The sequence below is a fragment of the Pezoporus flaviventris genome, unplaced genomic scaffold (assembly GCF_033815535.1).
Source record: "Pezoporus flaviventris isolate CSIRO_AGI_PZ_B2104156 unplaced genomic scaffold, CSIRO_AGI_Pfla_v1 ptg000036l, whole genome shotgun sequence".
Taxonomy (NCBI): domain Eukaryota; kingdom Metazoa; phylum Chordata; class Aves; order Psittaciformes; family Psittacidae; genus Pezoporus; species Pezoporus flaviventris.
The window spans coordinates 45,106,008-45,133,936 of NW_026892584.1; the positions used below are offsets into that span (position 1 = coordinate 45,106,008).

Consider the following 27,929-nt stretch of genomic DNA (forward strand, 5'->3'; position numbering starts at 1 on the left):
TAACCCCCAAATCCAAGAAGCAGGAGAATATGAGAGCAAGTGAGGCCAGTGGGCAAATGGTGTGACTTGTTAAAAAAAAGCACAAATAAAGATCAGTTTAAAACCAACCAGATTGTAACACTGGTCCATGAGACTACAGGAGACTGGGTATGTAGACAGAAAACAGGAATAATTTGAAACCACCCCACACAGACTGGGAAACTATCTTGACAGGATGATGAAAACACTCTATTTTTTTGACATTATAAATAACTACTTAAAAAACTGTAATAGAAAAGCAGCTCATCCCCAATGACACATTCTTCAGCATCCTATAGAAGAAAAAAAACCCAAACCCACAGAAATCTAAGCAATAAACTTGGATCTGAAAAAGCAGAACTACATAAAAATCAGTGTAGCAGTAAAAAGAAATAGCTGGAAAGCTGCAAACACTTCCAGGAGATCATGTACAGGTACTATAGGAAAGCATCAGGATACTTACATCATTCATTCAAAATACTTTAAAAGGACTAAAAAAATCAATTTGTTGTTTGGGGCTGAACAGCAGATTAAGGCCACTACTGGCAGTAAAGACAAAAAGGTGAAAATGAATATCCTTCAGAATGTGAATATCATGTTCAAAGGAGCAAAAGAAGAAAAGATCATGAACTTCTGGCAAGTTAAATGTGGAATCATAGGAGGGCAGACCAAAAAACAACTGTGGTAAGCAACTTCCTAGCAGCATGAAAATTTAATTACAACTCTTTTTCAAGTGTTGCAGAAATAGGGCACCTTCCTGAGAGCTTGTGGGGTCAGAGATGCTGAAGGTACACAAGGAACACTCATGACACTAGGCCTAGAGAGGAAAGCCAAATTTTGCAGCAGTGTTACCCGTAAAGAAGCTGAAGGACATAATTCAGCTATTTTCACTTATGAAAGGTATCTCAGTGACTGTCCAACCAGTTCTTTGAAAATAGTGCAGCATTCAGTAACAAGGCAGATAAATATTATGAAAACTAGTGAATAAGACCACAAAAACAGCCTTGCCATGACAAATCCATACTGCACTCCCATTTCTTCAATGCAGTGCAGAAGTCTTGAAAAGGTTATAATAGACTCACACGGACAAGCAACTTGGATAATGAGGGGTCTGAAATAGCTTCTACTCAAGTAAAAACTTCACTTTTTCAGATAGAGAAAGAGGTAATTATGGGATTAGCACAGGAATGGAGGGGCAATAAAATGGTAAGTGGTATGGAGGTGGCAAATAAGGAATGAATTATAACTACTTTGTAGAAAAGAACTAGAGGGCACACAACAAAATTAGTCGGTATCAGGTACAAAACACAATGCACAGAAATAACACCTAAAGCAACACAAGACTATGAAACTCACCCCTGTAGGACAATGCAGGGTCTGGGAGCACAATGGGTTCAAAAAGCAAACAGACAAATGGAGTATGGGTTAATCACAGGCTAACAAACATAAAGACCATACTTTCAGGGTTACAAGTCCCCAAACTGCAGTCAGAAGCCAAACACACAGCCAAACCGCTCTTAAACATTCTCCCCAGGTACTTGCTACTAGCCAGCACCAGGGACCTTTGCTTTGACGCAGCACAACCATTCTTCTGGCAGCACCCCCCAGATTGCTTTTCTGTTTAACTTTTTAAGTTACTTTGAAATCTAAATACAATCCAAACTGTAAGATTGCAAGCTGTTAACAAAGGATGAAAAATTAACTGCTTGGTTTGCAGCTTTCACTCAGTAGACCAAACAAATAAACTGCTCCAATAGCTTCATCTTTCAAGTAATCTTTCTGATCATTTGCTTTAACTTCAGGGGTAGGAGTCCTGGCACAAAAAGGTACCTGAAAGCTAATTCATGCTGCTAATCACCCAGCGACTAACAGCATCACCCCAAGTGATATGCTGTGGACACACAGTCAATACCAGTCCCCTGGTCCTGCAACTCAATTGTACAAAAATTGGATATTGTATAATCCCAGCTCTCCCCTAAACTAGGGCGAGGCATTAATCTGGAACCTTATCTTTATTCATTTTACTATTTATTTATTTATTTATTTATTTATTTATTTATTTTACTAAGATGCTCTCAATTTATGCCAAGCAGCACAAGGAAATGTCTCTGCTTTAGCAGTGAATCCTCTACCAGGCCATGATCTCCTCCAGCCTGGAGTCTGTTCTGCCACAAGGATAAGCACTTACCAGTGGTAACTCTCTTGGCCAGATAACATCATTCCAGCAATGGCAAAGCAGCATCCTTCTTTCAGCCTCAGCGATGTGCATGTAATCAGTGGGAAATACGAGAGACTAACAGGCAGTTTCATGGACAGGCTTTGCTGCCTGCTGGAGAGGTCTGGAAACCAGTGCACAGGGCACCAGCCCAGCTCTGCCCCACTGGCTGTTACTCACCCTAATGGGCAAGGAAACCAGAGAAGCCTTAGCCCATCCAAGGCAGAAATCATTCCAAGAATAACCATTAATTTTGTGAGGAAGGGAGATTGGAAAAAACATCCAACTGTTTTTTCAATGAAAAGCACTCAACTTGGACAGGAAGTCTCCATATCAGCCTAGATTCCTTTCACTTTTCTGGCAGTTTTTACACAGCCAAGTAGGGAAAAAGAGCTCACAGAATGGGGAAGGAGAACAGAGACAGAATGAAGAAAGGAGAGAAGGTAAAGCAGAAAAGGAAAAAACAATTGGAAAGGTGTTGTGCCCCCCCGCCGGGTGGCAACAGTTCAGCTTCTAACTTTGAAAATGAGATTTTTTTTCCCAGAAAAATTACAGTATCTTTTTATTTACACTTTTCTTTGATGCTGCCAAGCTCAAGGGAAATAAGTTTTGAATAAAAACGTTAAAAACATTTTGACCAGCTTTGCCTGAAACAATTGATTAGTGGTGAAGGGCAGAGCAGGAATAGGGAAAAAAAGAAGAGGCCAGCAGCTGGGCAGCAAACAAAGCCAGCCTGGCAGAGAGAAGGTGGCAGCCCCTGACAAGTCTGTGCTCAAGCTAACACACCCAGACCTTTATTCCAAACAAGGCTTATCCTTTGAAGGATGTCCTGTGCTATCTTCTCCAGAGAACCCTATCACATGGTCTAGGTCCCTCAGACCCTGCCAGCTCCCTCCAGTGCGGTCCACAGGGCCTCTCAGGTGCCTGTATCTAGCAACATTAACGGCTGGTGCCGAAAACAGATCAGCAGGCTTGTTAGGAGCCAGTCACCACAATGGTGGTCACCAAGCTGGGTTAATATGACTCCAGCCATGCTTCATGCTCTTGAGTAGCTGCTCAGATATATCTGGTAGTCTCCTTTCAGTGCTCAGATTCATGCTCTTCAATTCCTATTCTTTCTTCTACTAATATAGTACATCTTGCTGGCATCTCTTAACACTCATTTGCTGGCTGGCTGACAGGTCTCAAAAAAGCACGTCTTTCCACTTCGTGCAATTCTGTTTAATCTTGTATGGAGAAGGTGTATCACTTAAGCAACTTTTTCTACCCCTCCTTTTCTGCATGAAAAAAGAAAGAAGTTTGGAAAAAGAATGACAGCAGTGTTTTAACCTAAACGGGAGCAATTTGCATGCAAATCAGATTTTTCAGGTGCCACAGAAGATGTGGGGGCCCTGCCAATCTGGAGGGAAAAATAAAAAGAAGGGTGAATTTGAACAAACACTGTTGAATGATGAACCTGCAACTTTCAGTTTCCTCCCTAGGACAAAGTGTACTGGAGAGAAAGTCTCTTCTGTACTACAACATATTTATTTTCATTCTCATTGACAGTACCATTGTAAGACAAAGAACCTGTTTTTTCTTTTATTTATATGCGTTCTCAAAGCCTCTTGCTTGCAAGTCCTACAAATGTAGTCAATATGTGAGTAGGTGCAGCTGGATATAAAACCAAGTGGGAAGTGGTTTCCTTACCGAACTTGATGAGAAAATGAGTTATACAATCAATAAAGTAGCACCAGACTGTAGAGAAAGAGAGAATCATATGATCTGCTAAACAGCATCCAGACATTATCAGCAATAAATCATGGTGCTATGAAGTTAGCAGAGGCACAACAGAGGTGATAAAGCTGTGGAGAATAGAGGAGCCCCAGGGAAGGCAGCAGTCTGCCACCAGCATTTTAGCTCAACCAGTTCATCACCCCAACAGTATTTCTCCCAAATGTAAGCATTTGTTACACATGGGGAAAAATCCTTATGCTGCAGAGCTGGCACTCTTGTCATAAATAGGGTTATTTGCACCTCTCAGAGAAAGACCTTTCAGAAAATTACGTCTGTGGACATTTATGTTCTTCTGGCAGCACTGAAGCAACCTTTTTGGGAACGTGAAGGCACCAAGACCTGTGGCAGGGGATGCCAGAGCACTCCATGCTTAGGACCGCTGCACCACACCACAGAGCAGCTATGTAGCCATTCCAGATCCATAGCACTGCCATAACAGTCATTTTCACAAGAACCTCAACATCAAATTCACCAGTTTTCCCTTATACTTGAAAACAGAGAGCGCAACCTGAGGAAAATGCCTTGTGTTTGCCTTCTCATGGATGTGAACAATGGAACTGCCATACCAGGAAACAGTCTCCAGCACGCAGATTAGTAAATAACCTACAGCTGCCATTTGCTAACACAAACATACATTGGTCTTGGAAAACCTGTACTGAGCACAAGTTTTGCAAGTATTTGCTCTTCAGCTTTCTACTTTAATGTTCCTGGTATGCCAGTATAATTTACCACCACTGTTCTTAGAGAAGTGTTACACCCTTTCTAAAATAAAACAGAGCTATGTGACAGATCTAAAACAGAGAAATGCATCAGATCAATTAGCGGTTCTGCTGCTTTTATGGCACTGATTGGTGTTCTCAAGCTAAAAGCCAGTTTTCCAGCGAGAAAAGAGTGGCTCTGCATACGGGCTCCATCTGCCGGTACACTGCTCTCCAAGCTCTGCTCAGTGTATAGTAAACTGAAACAAAACCTACATAGCCATCACTTAACATTTTTCTTCTCTCAGCCTATGAATTTCAATAAATACACTATCTGTTCATCTTCTGTGTGGGAGTTCAGTCATCTTCTTGGCAGCAATATTATTCTAGAGCAATTACCTGTGTCTTTATCACCTATCATTGTGCATCATCATCTTTTCATCATGTGTAAAAACCAACCACTTTATTACTACAATTTCTGTAGGCAGCCCGGTCCTGTTAGTTACCATGGAGATGATCTGTCAAAAGAAGTCTACATTTAAAGAAGTGAAAGCTGAGAAAAGGAGATGAAAAACACAAAAAGCCTGAAATGAACTTGTTTCTCTAAGTCAGAGTTTAAAACACAAAAAGCACATCTTGGACAGCAACACTGAGATGCCACTAACAACCTAGTTAAGAATCCATCAACCTGCCAATACAGAGGATGTCTCAATGACTCACAAGCATTACTATATGCACAGAGGCTTGGCTTTAATCCCTCATCCAAGTCCCATCACCTGCTCTTGGGAAGGCCAATTTCTTATTAGTATAAATCAAAGATAAAATGGAGGGAGGGAGGACAGGCTGGAACCGCAGGCAGCTGGCAACAGCAATTTTCGCCTCCCTGGTAGTCACTAGCAAGACAGAGGATTTTACATCAGCTGCGCTATAGTTTATACCCATTCCTGAAAGCCTCTTTGAGTTTATCTTTCTCCTCCAACTTCACCCTGGTTTTGCTCCACTTTTGCCCCTCCCATGGACTCCTGCCCAGCTCTGCTCTTTTGCCCCTTCCCTCACATGGAGAGGGAAGAAAGGAAAGCTGCACATGGCTCTCCTCTTTCCATAAAACATATGCATACTTGCAGCTGTTTTACCTCTCTCAATTCCTATATATTTCAAAAGAAGCTGTCAGTGGCAGCTATTTACAGATGCTTGCTCCCTCACCCACACACATACACCCCCTGCCTCACTTTATGAAATTCTGTTTTCCTCTTTGAATGTTTTCATCTCCTCCAGCCTTCCAGCTCCCACCCTTCCAAGCTGTAATTGCTCTCATGTTACTGCAGGAAAAATATTAGCAAAGTACAAAGCACTTGCTGATGCTCTGTGTTTCTAGGATGCGTCATTAGCAGGCTTGAGCTGAAACACACCAGGCTGCAAACGGCTTTGACTCTATTCATCTTTGTATCTCTGGAAGAAATAAGCAATCTCAGAGTTGTCCAATTTGTTTAATATCAAGTACACATGCAGTGAGCTTTAATGATGTGGCCTGTCATTCTGAACTGTGAGAGTACAGAAAATGACCACCTATTCACTATGTTCACAGCTACCTAGCAGAATTATCCCAGTCCTACAAATCATAAAAAGATAGCTAAGGAGAAAGGAGACAATCTCCAAAAGTTTCTCCAGACTTAAAAGCACTTTATTTTCTGTCTGTCCACCCTGAGACACATGGTACTTAATTTTCATAAGTGCTAAGTGTCCATGCTTTCCACGGGTTTCCACCTGCATAAAACTTTCTACGTTAGGAAGATGAGTCTAAAGAGCATCAAATTTAGACACTGCAACTAGACAGATGTCTAGAAATCTGAGACTAATCAACTACCAGGGTATTAGAAAAGGCACTGCAGCAGAAATAATGATCGGGTTCAGCAGCAGAAGGTTCCAGTGCTTAACTTCTGAGAAAAGAAGGAGGGAATATAAAATAGGCAGGAGAGGGAGAGGTTACAGTAAAACAATAGGCAGGAAAGAAAAGAGAGTGATTAAAATAGAAAAATAAAACCCAAAGATATATCAGGAATGCACTGCCATCAGAGCTCAAAGCAGAAATCTCATGGACAAAACAAAAAGAATCAAATCTGCAGATTTGAGAGACTAGTTTAGTTTTCCTGAGAAAATATGAACTAAGCAAGAAAAATCACATTCTGATCTCAAATCTGATCTTCCCTGAAAACTTATTATGAAGCAGAACTTCTTCCCAACTGTCCCCTTAGCAAAAGTGCTATTGAAGAGAGACTGAAACCACAGATAGATCAGACAGTGCAAGTTTCAATCACTGAGGAAATGGCACCCACACACCCTCCTTTAAGGGTGTGGGTCCTGTGTTTCCTCTCTCTCTTTAGATACCTTTCAGTGTCAGGTTGAGCCATCAGCTTCCATATGGCGCTTTATCTTCTACAAGACAGGCCCAGGGAGTGTCACTTCCCTGCTCTTTAGCATGGCTGGTTGCTGCACAGATTGGATGTAGATGGAGAAGTTCCCAGGCTACAAAGTGGTTTCCAGCATCCTGGGCCAACTTGAGCCGCCACTTGGTAGGCATGCTGTAGAAACTTCTGCTAACCTCATTTTCTCCAGCCAAGCCTTCCAGACAGGCTCAGCAGATGCTGACTCCCTGCACAGGATCTCTGTGCCCTTCCAAGGCAGATGCCCTCAACCAGCAGCATCTGTGCTGCCTCTCTGCCCTGTGCAGAGAGGTGCTGGCAGGCAACTGGGGCAGACGGTGTTTCTGCTTGTCTTCTCCTCTTTCCCACTGACAGGTCTGCAAAGCCAGCCAGAACTGCCCTGACAGGGAACACTGTCTGTCCTGCCCGCTGCTGCTGGGAGATGCTCTCCCTGTGGCAGCAACAAGAATAAAAATGGAGTACAGGATAAAGAAGGATTTCTTCTTCTCTTCAGAACAAATCAAATACACACAAACAACCCAACACACACACTGCTCCATAAAATGGCCAAAACATTCACCAGGAATGGGCTTTCCTTGGGGGCAAAGGAGAGAGAACCAGTATGTCCCTTTTCATTCCCCTCCAGAGAGCCAAAAGCATATTTCCCCACTGGTACCCATGAGCTGCTGCAGCAGCAGGATGCCAGATTATGAGTCAGACCAGGCAAGAATTGTTCCCTGTGCCAGGGCAGCACAAGATGGGCAGGCTTGGGAAGGGGAAAGGGTGGCAACATACAGCAACTTCACTAATGTCAGCGAGCCCTGCACAAGGGTCAGCAGGCCAGCACCTTCCCAGAGCAGCCTGCTACAGCCTGGAGCACTGCAAAGCCCACACCACTCTTCCTGCCAATGATCTGTGCCTGGAGAGTGGGCACAAGTGCTCATCCCTCAGCAGCATCACATATCCACAGCTTTCCTAAAAGTCAGTATGACCTAACAGCCACGAGCACAGCTATCACTTTCCCAGTCTTGAACTGGCTGGGACAGAGTAGAGAGAACATGGGGATTGGCTGCATTCAGATGGCACCTGCAACCCATCTCCTCCATGGTCTTACATGATCATCCCTTGGCATGATGATTTACATGTGGACTCAGCACAGATATATATATCTGCAATCCAAGTGTAAAACAAGCAATGGCTAGATAATGCAAGCTGGGATAACATGTGGCATGCCAGATGCTCATCCAGCCCAAGGCCGCCATCACCTGATTTTACTTCACCAGTGGCAACCACAGGATCAGAACACCTAAACTCCACCTAAACCTTTGAACTGTCATGAATTTTTCCACCCAGTGATCCAGCATCACTCTTCATCAAACCACAAAGCAGGGAGTGCAATGGGAAAGGCACAGAAAGACAGCACTACAGTGGGAGATAAACAGATTTAATCACTTAACAATCACTTAATCACTTAACAAAAGGTATGCTCAACCCTTTGTTCAGAATTGCTTTTTGCCAGAGAACCAAATAGAAGGCAACCTTGCATCTTTCCTGGTTTTGCAGGTATAAACAAGTCAACACAGCTAAGCCAGTCATCCTGTCTGCAGGAGTAATCCAGAAATCAGAGCTCCCACGACACTACAGGCAGCTCTTGGTTGGCAACAGGTAGCCAAAAAGCCAGGATCCCTTGCAGGGAAAGGAGACAAGCCTGCTTTCTCATGGACAGTCTCACTTCATTTATCTGGAGTTCTGCAACAAATGAGTGTGAATACTTTAATAAACCCAATTTTGATAAAATGATCAAATTATTGCATCGCATTAGCTCTTTCAAGATGTCAAGACAAGAGGCAAGAGAAACTGAGGCACCACAGTTCAGGGTGCTATATGGAGTGCCTGTACAGAGCCTTCCTCTGCCTGGGTGCAGGGTTGCTTGCAGGCACAATGGGGAAGGGGTGAAATACAGACCATGAACCAACATGAGAAGGACTTGGGGGTGTTGTTCGATGAGAAAATGAACATGAGCCAGCTTCAGTGTGCACTCGCAGACCAGAAAGCCAACCGTATCCTGGGCTGCATCAAAAGGAGCAGGACCAGCAGGTCGAAAGAGGTGATCCTGCCTCTTTACTCTGCTCTTGTGAGACCTCACCTGGAGTATTGCGTGCAGTTCTGGTGTCCTCAACATAAAAAGGACATGGAACTGTTGGAACAAGTCCTGAGGAGGGCCACGAGGATGAGCCAGGGACTGGAGCACCTCCTGTATGAAGACAGGATGAGGAAGTTGGGGCTGTTCAGCCTGGAGAAGAGAAGGCTGCGTGGAGACCTCATAGCAGCCTTCCAGTATCTGATGGGTGCCTATAGGGATGCTGGGGAGGGACTCTTCATTAGGGACTGTAGTGATAGAACAAGGGGTAACGGGTTAAAACTTAAAACAGGGGAAGTTTAGATTGGATATAAGGAAGAAATTCTTTCCTGTTAGGGGGATGAGGCACTGGAATGGGTTGCCCAGGGAGGTTGTGAATGCTCCATCCCTGGTGGTGTTCAAGGCCAGGTTGGACAGAGCCTTGGCAGGGGGGTTGGAACTAGATGATCTTAAGGTCCTTTCCAACCCTAACTATTCTATGATTCTAACATTGGTGGCAAGGACAGAAACCAGGATCTAATACCCAAAATGCAAATCTGAAGGATTAGGTTAATGAAGAGGTATCATTATAACTCTTCCCTGTAACACTGTAACACTTATATAGTCATACATAAAGCAATACATATTTCTGTGACCAGTGTTAATTATTTCAGCTCACAGCGTGTTTATATCCTCAGTTCAGCAGTAGCCCTGATTGGTTCCTTAAAAACTTAACAATAAACGTATTCCCAGCCTCACCTTAGGGCAGCAGTTTACTGGCAGTGCTAGATAAAGTGTACAGTCAGCACCACCCACAGCAGTCTGCCTGGCAGAGGTGCTGGGCTGGACTGGATTCAAAGGCAGCTCTCAGCTGGGGAGATACTGAGACACAAATCATCAATTCTGACAACATCCAGGTGGAAAACCAGGAGCTCCCTCAGTGCTTTTGGAGAAAAACAGGGACAGGAGATCACAGATCATACCCCCAGTTGTTCTCACGTCACTTTGAGAATATTTTTCTGTATATATCTCTGACTTATTGGATGTTCCACTAGTTTTTACAGGTTTTTCATTAACCAGCAAGTAAAGCAGGCAGCTAAAGTCAAACTAGACCTGTACATTGAACAGGCAGAAAGTTCTGAGCAAGCAGATTTTCCTTCCCCGGTAAAGGTTTAAGGAAGACACAGACACTAGATCCAAGTGATGTTTTATCTTCTGTCTGCAGGCAAGCATAGTGCAAATTCTTGAAAATATCATTGCTAATTCTCTTCAGACTATTTACTGCCCTTACTACTTACATGTATTTGAAGAACAGAGTAAACTTTTATGATGTCTTTTGCTGCACAATATTGATGCACAATGCCAGCACAGTACTTCAGGGACATCCTCCTTTGTAGCCCTCCCACAAATGCAGGAACACATCACCTTACTTTCAGCTCAACAGACCAGGAATCCACTTGCATACTTTATCACATGGCCTCCTGCACCAGTCAAATCTGGATACTTCATCCCTAAGTTGTGATTTTCAATTCTACTTTAAAGCCCACACTCTAATTGAGATTCTCAGACAAGGGTTTGCAATTCCTTGGGGAGCTCAGAGCATTTATCCTCTCTAGAGAACAGCTCATCACACAAATTGCTGCCAGCAATGAAAGGCAGTTAGGATCTTCCTGATTAATACAAAAATAGTATACAGAAGTATTCTATGATTCCATGATTCTATGATATATACTTCCAGCAAAACCCATTACAATTGTGTCTCATTCTCCAGCCCCAGAGGAATCAAAGACTCTCACTGGAAAAGAAGATGGAGGTGAAAGGACCACCAAAATCTCAGCTGAGCCCCAAGATTATCATACTGGCAAAACTCTGGGAAACTAGTGTAAAGTGAACACATTGGTCCTGGGGCGGCACTGGGAATCAACCACTCTTCTCAGCAAAATCCTTCAGCTGTGGCAGAGGTCTAGCAAGGAAAACCCCTGGCTGACATGGAATGGTCTCTGCAAAAGAAGATCAAGAAATTGGCTTGCTGTCTGTCTGCTTTGTACATGGCATTGCGTTAGATGATGCAGCAGAGATTTCAGCTGGCTTCAAGCTCGTTTGCACAAGTAGTGGGGATAGTCTAGCCCTGGCAGGAATGCACAGCTAATTAATCTTGCCAAGGATTAATTTGCAGGATAGACACAGAAAAGCCTGTAAGCTTCTCTGGGATCTAGCCCTTTCATCTGCAAAAGAGCCACTACAACTAGGGTGCTTATAGCCAAGAGACACCAGTGCCATGTCCAGCTGACACCACTGGGCTGCCCATTCGTGCTTTTCCCCTGAGGTAAAATTTTACATGGGGGCATTCCATACAGTTGGTTGCCTTCGCCAGTATGGAGCTGTGACCATCCCTGTATGAGGCTCAAGAAACAGTTCTTCCTCTTTTCTCAGTACTGCTGCATACTGCATCTAGTACCTGGTAGTATCCTGGGGGTAAAGAAAATAAATATTTAAAAATCTGTTAAAAAAAAAATACAAAAAAAAAAAAGGTTGTGGAAAAAATAACACCTAGGTAGACATAAAGAAAGGTGGACTATTTCAGCTGAAAAGATGAAGGAGAGAATCACTGCGGATAGAAAGGGGATTTCTCTCTATTAGATACAATGCTTAAATTGCAGCAGGAAAACCTGTCAGGAGTTAGATACAGTTCATCTGGATGTGGGGCAAGGGAACAGACCTGTGGTCCTGTCCAGCTTTATTTTCTATTATTAACTTCGCTCCTCAGTACTCATGGGTCAAGACACCCTCCTGCTGACTAGTGTACAAAGCCAGACTGAACAGGATTTGGTACCCATTTTGTTCAAGCTGAAGAGTTTTCCCACAAAAAATAATGGTTTTATTTAGCCTTTGTCCTAAACATCCAAACAAAAAAGAGTAAAAAATAACCACAAATAAACCCTGAAAAAGAGAGCAATTCCACAAAAGGAAAGTCAGTATTAAAATCCATCAGCAGAGAAGCACAGACTCTATTAAATTTATTGTTTGGTTTCAGGACTCGGGAAGAGTCTCTTCATTTCCTGTATCTCTTGAGTATTTACTATGTCCCCTATGAGCTAAGTCTTCCAGAGTGATTTTAATGTCATGTTCTAAGCACTTCTGCACTGTAAATCATCGATTTTTATCTCCTTCTCCCAATCAATGCAAAGATATTTATGCTGAACACATAAAAGCTCTTGACACTATAGGAAAACCAATTACACCCTGCAAGATGTTTGCTTTTGGTCGTTGACATCATGGAATTATCCATTACACTTTGCACATGCCTGCCGTTTACAGGAAAGCAGTATGACCTTGCCTGCCTGAAGTTTGCATCTCTGTGACCTGGTAAAGCCATGCAGTGTGAGCTTGCAGCTCCCTGCCTCAGGGAGTACCTGAACTGCAAACGGTGAAAGCTCAAAGAAATCGGGAAAGGAGAAGCAGCTATCATGCCAGTCCTGCTCCTGTGCTCCTATCAGACATTGCTTGCTGTCAGAGACAAGATGCTGGCAGCAGAGATCTTTCTTCTAGCCACTGCAGTCCGGTTTCTCTCCACAGCCACAGGGACAGTGGAAAATTTACATTATTTCTTTCAAGTGCTTTCCAAGTGCTGCAAGGATGCGTCCTGTGTCCATCCTCTATCAGTGTGCCAGGCTGGTCCTTCTGTCTCATCCCACTCCTACATGCTGGGCTAGCAATAACTATACTTAAACTCTAGGGCAGATACACACTGAAGTACCCACAAGCTCCTGTAGTAGTAAATTGTATAGAGGACACCGTGAACCCTTTCACTTGCCTACCCTAGCTTCCTTCTCTTTAATAATGCTCCATCCTTCCTGGATGCAATCAGGGCACCGGGTGCAAAAACACAGAGCATGCTTGGATGGCTCCCCCGCTCCATGCTACTGGCAAGACAGGTTCATGGGATGAGCCAAGAACCAGCCCTTTTATCTTAGCAAAACTGCAACAGACTTGTCAGGTCTCCGAGGCGTTTATGCTCATGACGCCCACCAGTCCCTGTCTTGCACTTTCTTCTTCTAGCAGTAGCAATTCACACCTTCCTAGCAAAGCCCTGATGAGTCTGTGCTCCCTGGAAATGACCCACCACCAAAGGACCTCCCAGGAGGTGCAGTCTCCCCAGCCTCAGCATCACATTCTCTTCTCTCCCATGTCACCAGCTCAGCAATGAAAAGCAGGTCTCCTGCTATGCTGACTGACACATGGATGCGCCTCACAATCACAAGACTTGATGCTTGTTTTCTCACATATTAGACAGGAATGTGTTTCGCTCAGCACTAAGTCAGCAGTATTTGTGGAATAAGGGTGTTGAACAAGACCACACAGGAGCGCTGTACCTTCCTTAGCACTGCTGTCAACTTAGCCTTTCCATTTCAGGTGTTTGTTCAGATTTTATCTGAAGTTGACAAATGCCTGTGGCCCCAGCAGGTGAGGAACAGCCTTCACAATGAGCTCAAGAGAATTGCATTTCCTTTTAAAACCTTGGTAAGATCTTGAAGTGTAGAAGGCTAATTCCAATGAAGTCAGGAAGCTGTGATGATTACAGCAGATCCAGCCTGTAAGCCATGAGCACACCTTTAATAAGAGTATATATATAGAGAGAGTATTAAACACCCAATGGTCATCATTTTCTCTGCTGGTTGCAAAAGCAGGAATTATACAAGCAGCAACACCACCAGAAGCTTTAGGATCCAGAGTCATCATGCTTGATTCTCTTTAGATCCTGACTGACCCAGCTGAGTGAGGCAGAAATATCTCTCATGATCAGAACAATTTGTGTGTCTAGCAGATACAAGTTCCAGGTACTGCATGGGAGATTATTCATTCATAGCCAAACTGCTTATACTTAATCTAGTTTAAGTTTTTGAACTTTCCTTAGAAGGAGACGGGGTTTTTATCTCTTGTTGCCAAAACAGGCAGAATACAGTAAATTCTCTGTAGATCAGGCCCAAATCACCCAGGAAAAAAAGGGCAATAAAAAGCCCCACTTTGTTTAAAAACTGACAACTGCACTTTGACTCCAAATTTTAGGGAAAAAATTAGCCCACTACCTCACCACTCCCCCCAGTTATTCATCTCCTTCTGAACATTTGGAACATCAGGCAGTCAAAGGAACAGTGTGAAAATGCCAAGCAGATACTGAGGGCAGAAGCAGGAGTAGAGAAAAGATCACTCATTTTAAAGAGGTTGACAGAGACATGCACACAAAAGAAATGCTAATGACAAGATCTTTCAGCGTATGGGTTCAATGGCATTAAGCCCTTTGGCTATCTCTCTTCCTCAAAAATCAAAGTAGTCTTAAATAATAACAGTATAAAATTAAGCAGATTTCATACTCTTTAATCTAAATCAAGTAAGGTGGCACACGTGGCTCAGATTTAAACCACAGAGGAAATAACAACCTTAATTCAGAAGGAAACTAGACAGGTATTTGCCATCATTCTGTTAATCCACTTTACAGTCACACCTTAGTTAACTAGAGAACACACAGTGAAATAAATTGGTGCAAACATATATTAACAGTGATGCCTGTGTAATACCTATGCAACATTCATCAAGCAGGAGTCAATCAGATTCAAAAAGACCTGTATCAATAGACATCCTACTAGACAATGCTACATCTCAGTGTCTGAGAACAGTGTGGTCCAACAGGGCACTTTGTTCAAATCATCTGCTCATCTGAACAAACTAACACCACTGCAAGCCCTGCAAAATGCTCCACACTACCTAGGGGAAGGAACCAATCAGGCTGACGCATACCTGCTCTGTCCTAATACCTGCCCCTGACTTCAGACTCAGACAGGACAGACCTGGAATCTGAAGGAAGAAAACCTAATGGGGAAAGTCTGCAGGGCTCAGAGAAGGCTGATAACATCTGAGGGGAAGTAAATGAAAGAAAGCAGGGCATTTGCAGTGGTCTGAAAGAGACCATATCAAACAAAATGTAACCATATTGTATGTACACTGACAAAGCACAGGTACCTTCATCTCTTTAAAAGACAGCATGTTGCATTTTATTTTTTAGCTCAGTCATGTCTCTCTTATCCACATCTCCCTTTTTCCAATCTCTAATTTCCACAGATGAACAAGGTGCACTATACTTAGAAAACAAAGAAATAAATGTCTTTCAGAAGTATTAGAGTGTAAGACACTTTGCACAGGGATGTGCACTATGTGATTCCCATAACATATATGAGGTAGCAGTTGTATTTCATTACGTTATTGGAAGAAAGAGTCCCTAAACAGAAACAGTGTAGGACAAAGGAGGGTCAGTTGTTTAATGCTGAGTCCACACACAGACTTTTGCATGCACACAAAGCAACTCCTTCCTGCTGTGAAAGGCAGTCAATTTTCATTTGGAAGAAGCATTGCTAATGTGAAAGTTAATAGAAAACTGTCATCCAGTGACTAAGAGAGTGATGTCTGTAGCAAGATCCTTGCTCAAGCACCTGGCTGTTGGATTTCAGCACTGAAATGCCCACCACTGAAAGTACCTGCAATGTGAATGGCACGCTGACTCTCTGCCCATCCCCAGTACGTGCACCCGTGTGAGCAGCCAGAGGCAGCCTGAGGCACCTCTGGAAGGACACTGAAGACAAAGCAGCGACTCTTGCTGATGGCCACAAAACAGGATATTACTGTACGTAACTGTACTGTTTCCTTCACAGCTAGCAGAGGAAGAGGGTCATGCAAGCCAAGCACGCCCTCCAGAACATCCTTTGAGATAAGTGTGTGCACATGTGCACACATGCACATGCACCTGCACCTTCCCAAAGAGAACTGGAGGCATCTGAATGTGATTCCCCAATTTAACTCACAGCAAACAAGTGCTCAGAGGATGACAGGCTCCGCAGGCCTCATGTGCTGCAAGACGTGGATTTCAGTTCACTTTGCAGAGACATAAAAGGTCACAGGGTGGAGATGTGAACTCTCTCATAAAGCAAAAATCCATGCCAAGTGCTCATTAGATAATCAGCCAGCTGCACACAAACTTTTATTGGGTAGCAAGGAGCTACAGACCCCTTCTGACAGCATAAGCAGCCTCTAGGCTGTGGCTCAACATTCTTAACAGCAGCTTGACATACTGAATCAACACCCTGTCATTTTGAATGCAGCCCTGTAATATTATCTGCAGACGTGTGTGTGTATTCCACATCTGAACTCCCACCTGAAATTAATTCAAAACCTTTCAGGGAAAAGGAAAGGAAATTTCGAGCTGCGCTCTGCTGACATGATGGTTATTGATTTCTCTCCCTGCAAGGAAACCAAGACAGCACCTCCAGTCAAAGGATATGTTACATTATGAGACTGTCCTGGAAGACAGGTGAAAGCAATGTGAAACAAATAGTTCTTTTGTGGACTCTGCTTGATGCACGGGAAGAGTGATTTTGGTTTGTTTGCTTCCTTAATACACAAATATGCTACCAGTTTTTTCCAAGAAATTAAAACTTTTTCAACCCAAGTACAGTCAGTATAATGCTCAAAGTCCCTCCAAAAACTGGGTCCAGTCTTCTGCTACAAAAAATTTCAGTAATCAAAACTTTCTGTGAAAAAAATAATAACAAAAGCTTTCATTTAATTCTCTATTATTTTTAACTGTTTGAAGCAATCATCCTGCAGAGTAAGATCGCAATGAGATAAACCCTGGAGATACTCGCATCACAGGGGTGCTGCAGTGCCCTCTAGAGTCTGCCACTTACTCATTCCAACATCTAGACAGATTTTTGCAGAACTGGCTCTAAAGACATCACAGAGGGAGTGCTGTCTACCACATATGAAGCACGGACAAGAGTTCAGATTCAGACTCTTCAAGTGGTTCTCAGTGTTATTCTGGATGATATCTCCCCCCACACTCCTCTTGTTAAAAAGGCATCTCTATAAAGTAAGGCATTACATTTTAAAAAGGACTTTCAATATCAGTATCTTTATAATCCACAGAAATAAAGATGCTAACAAAGGTAAAAACAAATACTGTATTTTTTCTTACTTTCTCCCTTCCAAAAGCCATTACTATTCCTGTAACTCAGATTGCAGGATGAAGAATCTACCTGGCTCCCTCCAAATGAAACACTGCTGCACTCAGAGCTGCTGCATTCAAACTGTGCAGCGCTACAGAAAGATGGATATTGCTCCTAGGAGCGCCTTTTTCTGATTTCAAATTAGTTCCAGTTCCCTTCTTTCAAATTGATAATGAAATATCCCCAAAGCAGCTCACTACTACACATACATATCCATCTGCATGCAGCTAACCACCATCCATTTTTTCCACTCATAAGCTGTCAAGGACAAAACATATCTTAACCCTGGCATATCAAAACTATTTCAAGTACGTTCCGCTGACACCACGTTCTAACTAACATATGTACACATCCTCATGTCCCTTGTAGCAGGAGGTGGTCTAGATATATTTCATCCTTTTGCACTGGGAATGGTGGAGCATCTTCTACACATTTCAGACCTCTTGCTTCACCCCTAATAGTTACGCATCTAAGCAACCCATATGCTTTCCCAAATGGTGGCATCTGCCTTTCTGTTTTTGAAATACACAAATATATTCTTTGTACTTGAACAGTGCTCAAAGGCAGTAGCTGATTTCAGGATTCCGTGATAAGCTCCCAGTAACAGATGGCTTTCACTCTACAGATCACTTGGGGCCTAAAGAAGGAACATAAAGGGGGTTGAAATAAGGACAGAAGCCATCTTGTTTGATTTGTCACCATCCACATCAAATTGCACAAATTCTGTGGGACATGATACGTTTCAGATATGTAATAGATACATGCCTGAATGTATGCACACACAATGTACCCTTAAAAGAACACAGAGACATGGCTGAGCCAGCTTCCTCTTGTCCATTATCAGATGACCTTCTCAGCATCACAGCAGTAGTAGTGAATTCAGGTCTGGAGAATGTCTTGGCCTCATGAGCCAGGTAGTAAAAACAGAGCAGGAGTAAGGGGCTCTGGGGAAAAATGGGAAAAAAAAAAAAAAAAGAAAGATTGCCCAGCTGCTGAAAGATATGCTGCAAATTACAAAACCAAGACTGTCGGGACCCCTCTCAAAGACCTTGGAGCCTGTATGAAGTCACGCAGCCATGAGAAATGAAGCATCAATATAAGATGGTCCCTGGCACTGCCCAGACTAACTGCTGGATGGCAGTGGGAATACCAAGGGCTGCATTCTTTGTGTGGTATTTCTAGCCACACAGGATAGGGGCATAGAATATGGCTCTTAAGAGTTTCTCTGGCTACATGCCAGTGTCTGGAAGAAGACTAAGGTTTCCAGGGGACATAGTGATCCCTTAGTCTCCAGCAAATATCATAAAAGAGCCAAGAGGTTGGGGTTTTGGGATTGTTCCCTGAAGCTTGCCTGTTTTCTCAAGCTCCACATCATCTCTGCTGTACTCTGCCCTGTGAGGCTTGAGCTTGCATGGAAATTACAGCACATTAAACTCACTCCATGGCCTGACTAAAGCACCTTATGTAACAGCTGGGACTGCCCAGGGGATCTTCCATCACCTTTTCCGTTAAAGTTGGTAAAGGTTACTTATCTGCTACAAGGCATTGCTATCCTGGACATCACAAACACAACCTTGAAGTCTTTTAGCTTAGCCACGCTCAGTGTAGCCAAATTCCTGGTCCATCTTATGACAAAGGGACTTCCCAAAGACAAACTTGTAGGCTTAAATTGTAGGTTTGAACTAACTGTGTGCCTTTAAACTAACATAGTAGAATACAGCAAACTGTTCTAACTTGCTAGCACATAGAGAGAAAGGAATGTTTGGCTGACAGGGGAAGCAACATCATGGGACTGATAACAACTAAGGAGACAGTAAATAAAACAGGGATGCCAGCCTTCAAGACAGCAGAGTGGCGCCCAGCGCAGAGCGAGACTGGAACAGAACAGAAGCAAGGACATGCCAACTGCTAGCTCAGCACTAGGACCTTGCAAGCATGAGCAAGCACTGTCATTCAGTAAACACAGTGAGGAAGACCATCGTTGACCAGCAGAGACTCCCACTCAGCACGAAAGCACATGCATAATTGGGATGCAAATATTATAATTAGTTGGGGGGGGATTTCATGAATATGTAAATGATTTCCTGGAAAAATCTGTAAATATGCATGAGTATGCTAAATATATAGCTGCTGCTTGCAAGTAACAGGCATGCTCACCTGTGCAAAACTACTTGAGTGTGTGCTCAGCACTGCAATAAAGAATGCCTGCTTTCTAAAACTCCAAATTGAGTCTTAAGAGAGTTTCTCTGATGGACTTTTATGGCAACAACTCACTTTACAGTTTACTCTCTCTGCCTCTCTCCTCCAGGAAAGGAGGGTCTCCATGACTGCCTTTAGCTGTCTCTTGGTTTGGGTTTGAACTCAGCTCATTTTTCTGGAGCTTCTCAGATGGAAATGGGAAGGAGCTTGCTCTTTAGTAATGATGGCAAAGACTTCACTGTTAGGAACAAGATGAAAATAGACAAACATGGGTTTTAAATTCTTCCCAATCCTTCTTAAACAGTACATGCTTTATCCATCTTCACCTGCACCCTCTTTGCCATCCCTCTGTTCTGAGGGATATCTGGATTTTGTCTTTCCAGCAGCAGCTCCTTGGAGCTACAGGCACACAGCTACCATGTGGATGTTACAGCAAGAATGAGCCTCAGTTCAAAATGAAGACACCAAAACCCAGTCTCCTGTAGCTTGGTGTGCACTGGGCGCCTGAGCTCCCATCACAGTTAGTGCATCACCACTCAGTACAGCCTAGGGAGCTCAGAGAGCCACTCTGCTGAGCACTCACTCCATATCTACTTCAAAGTGAGCTGAATCACTTTCTTGGCTTCATGGAGCATCATGACTAGATTTCCATTAACTTTAATGGGAGCTCAGATGCCTAACACACACCTTCACGTTGGTTTAATCTCACAATGAATCTCACCTCTGCCCTTAAACCCATCACAATGACATAGAGCTGTGCGTTCTCTGGGAAGCCACACACCTTGCATAAAATATTATGTATACAGCATTAGCATAATTAAACCAGTGCAAGTTTTATGTCTGGACATAACTTAAGTATACATTCCCTATTTGCGCTATTCTAAAAAAATAGGAATTTTGTTATGTGGGTTTGATTTGGTTTTGGGTTTTTTTACAAAATACTATATTCCCTCTGCTAATTCAGTAGTGCTCCCTCCATGTTTTGTTACTGCTTATGTAATGTTTTTGGAAACTACTGAGCAAACTGCGAACACTGGAATACTACTATCTCAATCCAAAACAAAGTGGGAAAGCTTTTAAGTTTGTCAAACATACATTACATTAAATCACACTCAATTAACCTAATCAAATATTTCTCCAATGAAAACATACGTTTCTGGGCTGGCAGTTTCTGACTCAGGCACAATTCATTCAATGTTAAGGGAAAATCATCAGAAAAACCATCTGTTCTCTCTAAATAGAGGAACTATTTTTACCTTCATGAGGAGCCCAAGTAATTATAAAACAAGGGTTGCAAAACAAAAACAAAACCAGTGGGTTTCAAAAAGAAAAATAAGAGGAGAGGACAAGACAGATGCTACCTTGTGATGATCGCAGTACAAACATGTTGCTAGCCATGTGCAGTTTAGGCCTTACACTCTTCACCCCTTGTGTCATCCCACTAGCTGAAGCTACACAGTATATGCTACAGGGAGGCACAGGGGTTTAGAGAGTGAAATTATGAGATTTGGTGAATGAATATTTACATACTAGAATTGAATGCCAATAGAATCACAAAGTTCTCAGAAAAGGGTGATTCTCAAAAGAAATCAGTGACAAAAGTCCCACACAATTGTTATTTTTAGGTGCCAAATTCAAAACTGCAGTCCAAAACCATCAGTCAGTTGACACCTAATCCTAGGGGATCTGACATTTTTTGCATTAAAATTCCCCAGGCATCCACCTGCTCACAGAAACTGTGACAGAATTAACCAAATCAGCAGAACTCCCTCATACCCAATCCTTCCCACAATCGTAACACAGAAACTTCTGCCTACGTTTCCTGATGAGCTTATCTATTACCAGGGAGACAAATCACCCTATCAGATCAAGTGGGCAGCACCTTTCTTCCAGCAGTTGCATGGCTACAGCTGCAAGACAGGACAGACCTGAGTGGAAGTCCTGGGTCTGCCTAGAAGGATCTGAACCCCAGCATCTGCACTCCACTAGCCTGTGGAGTCCTCCTGGAGCACAGTAACTCTCAGAACAGTAACACTGCTGAAGCTGCTTCATTTAAATGCTAAATGTACCAAAGAGAAACACCAAAGCACAACTCCATCGTGCACAGTGAGTTACCTGACACAAGGCAATCTTGACTTCTTGCTTGTTCCCCAGCGGTTGCTGATCAGAAAGGTGGGAGGTTGCCAGTATCTGTCATTCTCAGTCACATGAAAATGTTGGCATATGGCTTTTGCAGCCAGGCAAGTTGACCACCCTTGGTACACAGCACCAGGAATAGCATAGACTGAAAAGCCTGAAGGCTGTCAGATCGTGGACTGCCTTAAAACACAGAATTTCCCAACATGAACTACGGCAACAGGAATACACCTTAATTTGTTTACAGGCTGTCTTCTGACTTCAGCATCATGAAATGCACTCTGCTTCCATGGAAAAGCCTATGATACACCATGTCTATGATTCTATATACAACCATATAAAATCCAGTGGGGAACACTTCTTAATTGCAGGTAACAAGTAATTCAAACTGCAGAACAAAATCGAATGCACTGCTGCAAAATCCTGCAAGAATTTGTACATCTCATCTGCAATGGCTCCAGTAAAACCTTGACAAGCACTTTCTCTGCCATACAGCAACAAAATTGCCTGGACTAATTTCTGAGCAGGGCTCCCTGCTGCAGCACCCACATGAAGACCAATGAATATAATGGCAGGGTCAAAGGTACAGAACTTCTAAAGTCATTTTTGCAACTAGAAAATTAAATAGGTTGTAACTATACCCATGCCTCATGGAGCATGTGTGTTTTTTACAGGTCTGTTTAAATGCAACTATCAACTTCACCAACCAAAACCTAAGCCCTCCTTGAACAAAAATAGGTGTTTTAGGTAAATGTGTGGATTCTTTAGTAAATGACGAGGCCATAATCTCATCTGCTACAACAAGCAACATTCTAGTCCTCGTGGCAATAAAAAAAAAAAAGCCTTCTTTCATTTTATCTACTCCTCTCAAAAGAAACTCGGAGGATTTCAAGTGCTGCAAAACAAGAAAAAGGACAAAAGCCTCCCACACATTAAATATATCATGTGGGATTTTTGTGGTGATTGTGTTGTTCTTCAGGGTTGACTCCAAGTTTTTAAGCACAAAGCGTAACCATTCTGCAGAATCCCCCCTCACTTGAAGAACTAATGCTTAGAAAAAGAGAAAGTACCACATCAAAAAGCAATAAATTATTTCAGAAAGCTCTTTTCTTTCACAGTGAGATATCACAAAGGGCTGAGTAGATCTGTGTAAAAATTACTGGGTTTTAGTTCAGTCACCAAACACTTTGTTTCAATTGTGCAAGCACTTGGTTTTCAGGATGAGGTGATGAGAGACATCTGGGGGACTTTTAAAAGATCTATATACATCATCTGAATATGCTCTTTAGACACTTCGGAGATGTAAAACACATTCTGATTTTCCACATTTTCATAAATGATTTAGAAAAAAAAAATTTTTTTTTTTACCAAAATAATTAGGTTTGGTACCACAAAACTTTATTTTTAAAAATAACAGCCATCTGAAAACATGTCTGCCAGCTGTAGGCATAAGCACTACCTGCAAGTGCCCAGATGCTTTCAAAGCCTGTCAAAGCCAATGAAGGCTAATTAAGGCTTACCCCTCCTGCCTGCTCTTGGAGGCACCTTGTATCTTGTACATTTGAATCACAAAAGCCCACTAACAATAATACTAATACAGCTAATAATAATACCTAGCTTACATGTAACACATTTTATTACAGTGCACTGCAGAAACAGCAAAGGGAAACAGATGCAGGGAGGGGAAGCAGAATGCTACGGTCTCTGAAGAAGTCAGCAGCAGAGCAAAGACTAATGCCCAGCACAAGTCCAGCCATGCCCTCTGCATGGGGCTAAGAGAGTTATGAAAAGTACTTGCAAACTGGAGGTGTCAGAATGATGAGAAGTACCCTAAAAGAAAATAAAACAGCCCCATTCCATCTTCACCCTTCCCCAGTGCCACTCGGAGCCCCTGTACTCCTCTCACAAGAAGTTTTCACCAGGGAGCATCATACAATTTATTCCAAGCCTGAAATGGGGACCATGTTAATGAAAACATGCCATCCAGCTGTTATTCCACACATGCATGAAAAGTAGCTGTGATCCCACAAGCAGAGGAAGGAATAAGTGTAATTTTGTGTTTGTATATGGAGAGTGAGCTCTGTGATACCCTTCCAATACCCTGTCTTCAGCCAACACTCTATGGCCTTCCTACTCAACCTGTCAGAGCTTCTGATGCAATCATACACTTTGTTCTTAAAATCATATCCTCTCTTGGCTTATGCAACCATCCTTTCACACCTCCAACTATTTCTTTTCATGATCTTCCTATCTTCCTCTAGGCCTTGCCCATCTCCCTGAGTTTCCCAGGAGACCTATTCCTTTTTTTTCTCCCATCTTACTTCCAGTCGCAGCCTCTATTTTTTGTTCAGCTCTGCCTCCAATCCAGACTTACCTTTCCATCTATGCTAGATCTTGGCATGCCTTTCCAGTGTTTTTACTCTACACCTTGTGAATCAGCTGAAACTTCAACATGGCTAAAGCACAGCTCATAATTCTGTTTGGCCCAAAATCAGGGCATCATCCTGTCTCAGAACTTGCTCTGGGGTTTAGCACCTTGTTTCTGTATAATGCCTGTATTGTTATGCACTTTGCAATCTTCCCATACTCTTTCAACTCCCTTCCTAATCTTTTCCATTTTGATTCCTGTGAGGTGCTCTTTTGGGACTTCACAAATGGCATCCTGTCTTCCTCATACCCACTGACAAGGTAGTCACAAAGGTCACTTCTCATTGCTTTAACCAAGTCTTGCAGCTGGTCTCCCTGCTGATGGGTAACACTGCTGTTGGCAATTTTAACCATTTACCCACTCATTTAACCCTTCAACACAAAACCAGTCTATCTTACACATGAAAAGGAAGATATCCAAGAATTCCATTCCTGATAGCACAGCTAACACAGTGTCCATGACTGATTAAAACATGTCTAATTTGATTCATTTATAGCCACTGTAATAGGTTGAATACATACATATCAAATGAACAGTTGATAACTATATCCTCCTCGGACCAGGAATTGATCTCCAAAAACTACATGAAGAACAGTCAGTGCAAAGTCTGAGTGCCTAAATAGCAACTAACCACACCAGTTTGTGGACTTAGTGTCTTCCCAGCCCCAAAACAGATTAGACTCAAGCCCTTGCTGAATAATTGATCAAATTTTCTCAGTGCACAATCAGAGCCATCAGCAATAGATCATACAAATAGAAAATGAACACAAGATCTCCTTAATGACCTTATCTAAGGCACATAAGAGGCTGGGTTTCAAAATGAAGCTGCCTGATGGTTTTAGATAACCTTCCCTATTAATTACAGATATTCCTACTTGGGTAAGAGTCATCTCTACAGCTGAGCAGCACCATGGAAGGACTTAACCAGGCCAGATGGTACACACTTGCTTCCCTTGTGCACTTGTACCAAAAGAACACTTCAAGAAAGTAAAGTGTAGTAAGTTCCAGACTGCCACAGATGGGTCCCTCTGGAAGTGCTGGCATCATTACTTAGAGCAAAGGCAAGCCACAGTGCTTCATTTTACAAATCCTGACACAGCTCACAGTGTTCTCACAGCTGCAGTGCTTCCAGCTCAGGGCCCCAGCACATCCACAGATGCACCACCACATTTGCAAGACTTCTTTCTTACTTGCTCATCTGCACTGAATGTGACCCATCTCACAGGGACCCAAGCCTATTGAATCAGTGCTAGAGCCATTATCATCAAGGTTCTGGGGACAGATTTGATTTAAGGTGCCCTACAAGCTCAAAAATGGCTTGGTGCCTCACTTGCATCTTCAAAACCTCTAAAAATATCTTTAAAAAGCCTGGCTCTAGGACCCACAAGCCCAGTGGCCCTTTAGCTTTTATTTTGTCAAAGAAGGAATGCTGCCTATACCTCTGCAACTGCATCCCAGTTCTTCAGATGAAACACTCCCCATCCTCTCCTCCTAGGCATACGAAGCTGCTTACCTTTGCAAATAATAATGCCCCAAGCAAACTCTCATCAGAGGCAGTGTCCCTGGAGAATACCCCCACTTGAATCAAAACAGGAAGGAAACAGATTTAAAATGTTCTCCAGTTTATTTTGTGAGTTACTTTGAAGTCTGACTATGTAGTTGAATGTTTTTTCATGGGGACAGGTGCATAAGCACAAATGCAGTCTCTCCATACAAGTAATTGTTTCACGTATTTAGAGGAGAACATACAATTGCAATCAATATTTTCCACAAAGCAAGCATTTTTCAAGATTTGCTTTCCACACAGCCAGATGTGACACAGGTCTATTATGAGCAAGAATTTAAGCAACACTACATCAAAATGAAACAAGGGAGGTAACACACAAAGAAAAAAAAAAAAAAAGAAAAAAAGAAACTACCAGCTCTGCTTATTTCCTAGTAGCAGGTTTTTCATACGCACCAGTGCGGCTGTACTCAAACAAGCCTTCCACACTTAGATGCAATTTTACAGTCAGGCATCAAGCATACAGGCACAGGAGGTAATGTCTCAGCTCACTAGTAGAGGTGCAGCCTCACCAGTGCTGAGTACAGGGGGACAATCACTGCCGTAGTCCTGCTGGCCATACTATTTCTGATACAAAACAGGATGCTATTTTACAGCAGTAACCAGATTAAGTTCTAGTTGGGCTTTCATCCTTCTAATTTCTTCCCTGCGTAACCTCACAACATCTTTGTAGTCCTGCTAAGTTGCCCACCCCTGCTTCCAAAGGTCATAAAATCATCTTCTTTTCCCAAGTTCCAGCTAAAGCCTGTTCAGGCAGGCCAGCCTTCTTCCCCATTAGGTTCTCTTTCAGCACATGGGGTTGGCCTCCTCCTGCCCCTTTAATACCACTAGAAGTGTATTGAAATGATCCACAGCTGCCTTTAGCACTGACCTGAACTGTGTTCCAAGCTGTACTCATTTCAAATTGGATTGAAGCCAAAGCTACTGGAGACCAAACTTCCTTCATTTTTGATCCTTCAGCCAGCAGGAACAATGAATTATTTAACAATAAAGATCAGAGCAGACTGCTGTAACACATATCTCTGATCACTTCGAGTCAGCACCACTAGCTCTTCTGGCAGCCCAGAATCACAGAGCAAAAGAGATCCTCTGGCTGTTATTCCCATCTCTGAGGAACGGTTCAGATACAAGGACAGAAACTGACACTGCCTGAGCTACCAGGATGCCCCTTTTCAGCCCAAAGCTCCCTGATCTAGCAGAACTCCCAGTTCTGCCAATGGTGCCACTGCTCCATGCAAGGGCAGGCAGGGTTGGCATCTGCTGAGGTGTCTGTTGGATATAAAGCTAAACAGAACAATACAGATTTGCCCATTTCAGTAAGAATCACAGCTTATATCTAGTGGAATTTAATACCAGCACTCCAAGTCCAATGAATGCCACATTATTAATTTAATACTAGGCTTCCCTCTGGTCTTTTTACTCTAGGTTATTATTTCTCAATGAAAACATTAAGTAATTTTCAAACAGATGAGGAATTAACTGTTAGATACACTTACTAAGATTAAATATTGCAAGCCACCAAGTATCTTAATGAACGAAAAACACATGGGTAGCTTTGAAAGCATGATGCCTCAGACCAAGGACATCAGCTCTGCAAGACAGCTAATGGTGACAGAGCAGGATGAAAGTTCACCACATCTGGACTGGCACACAAAACAATGGGCAGCGCATGACACTCCAGTGGCCCTGGGCCAAGGCAAATGAGTTTAGCAGGATTTATTAGCTTGGGTTTCACGGTGGCACCAGTGAAAGGTGGTGGTAGCCCCAGGAAAGCAACACATGGAAGGAACCACAAGGAACAGCAAACAAAGAAGCACAGACATTTTCCAGCAAAGCTCACCTAATAGAAGCAGTTTGGGAAATGATCCACTCCAAAGCATCAGCAGCTGAACCAGAAGACAATGCATATGTCTCTAGGCTGCTTTCGTACACTTCATACTTCACTGTATCAACACTCCACCATTGCAGCGACCATACTGTATGGTGAATCCCATCCCTTGTATTTGTTAGGCTTATGAGGAGCTAATTTACAGCATCATAAGAAACTTAAATGTTCTGTTTGCGCTCTTAGTCACATTATGCTGTTTTTCCTCTTATTTTAAGTGTGATGAAATTGAACTAAATTGAAATTCTAGGAAAAAAATTCTCCAATTCGCCTTCTCTAGAAAGAACACCAAAATTCTGGGTGCCCAGATCTGATCTTAGAGCTAGAACCTACAAAATAAAACCTCACTTGGAGCTCTTCTCACCCCTGCTATACAATCCAAGGCTGGGAGAGCCTGTCCACACAGCTGATCCAAGC

The 27,929-nt window shown here is 42.8% G+C and overlaps 1 protein-coding gene across 1 annotated transcript in view; it reads right to left on the minus strand.

Annotated features, from left to right (window-relative positions):
- The window catches only part of SYT16 (synaptotagmin 16), a 103,222-nt gene that overhangs the window by 73,664 nt on the left and 1,629 nt on the right, over positions 1 to 27,929 (minus strand). The gene's annotated exons all lie outside the window — the stretch shown is intronic.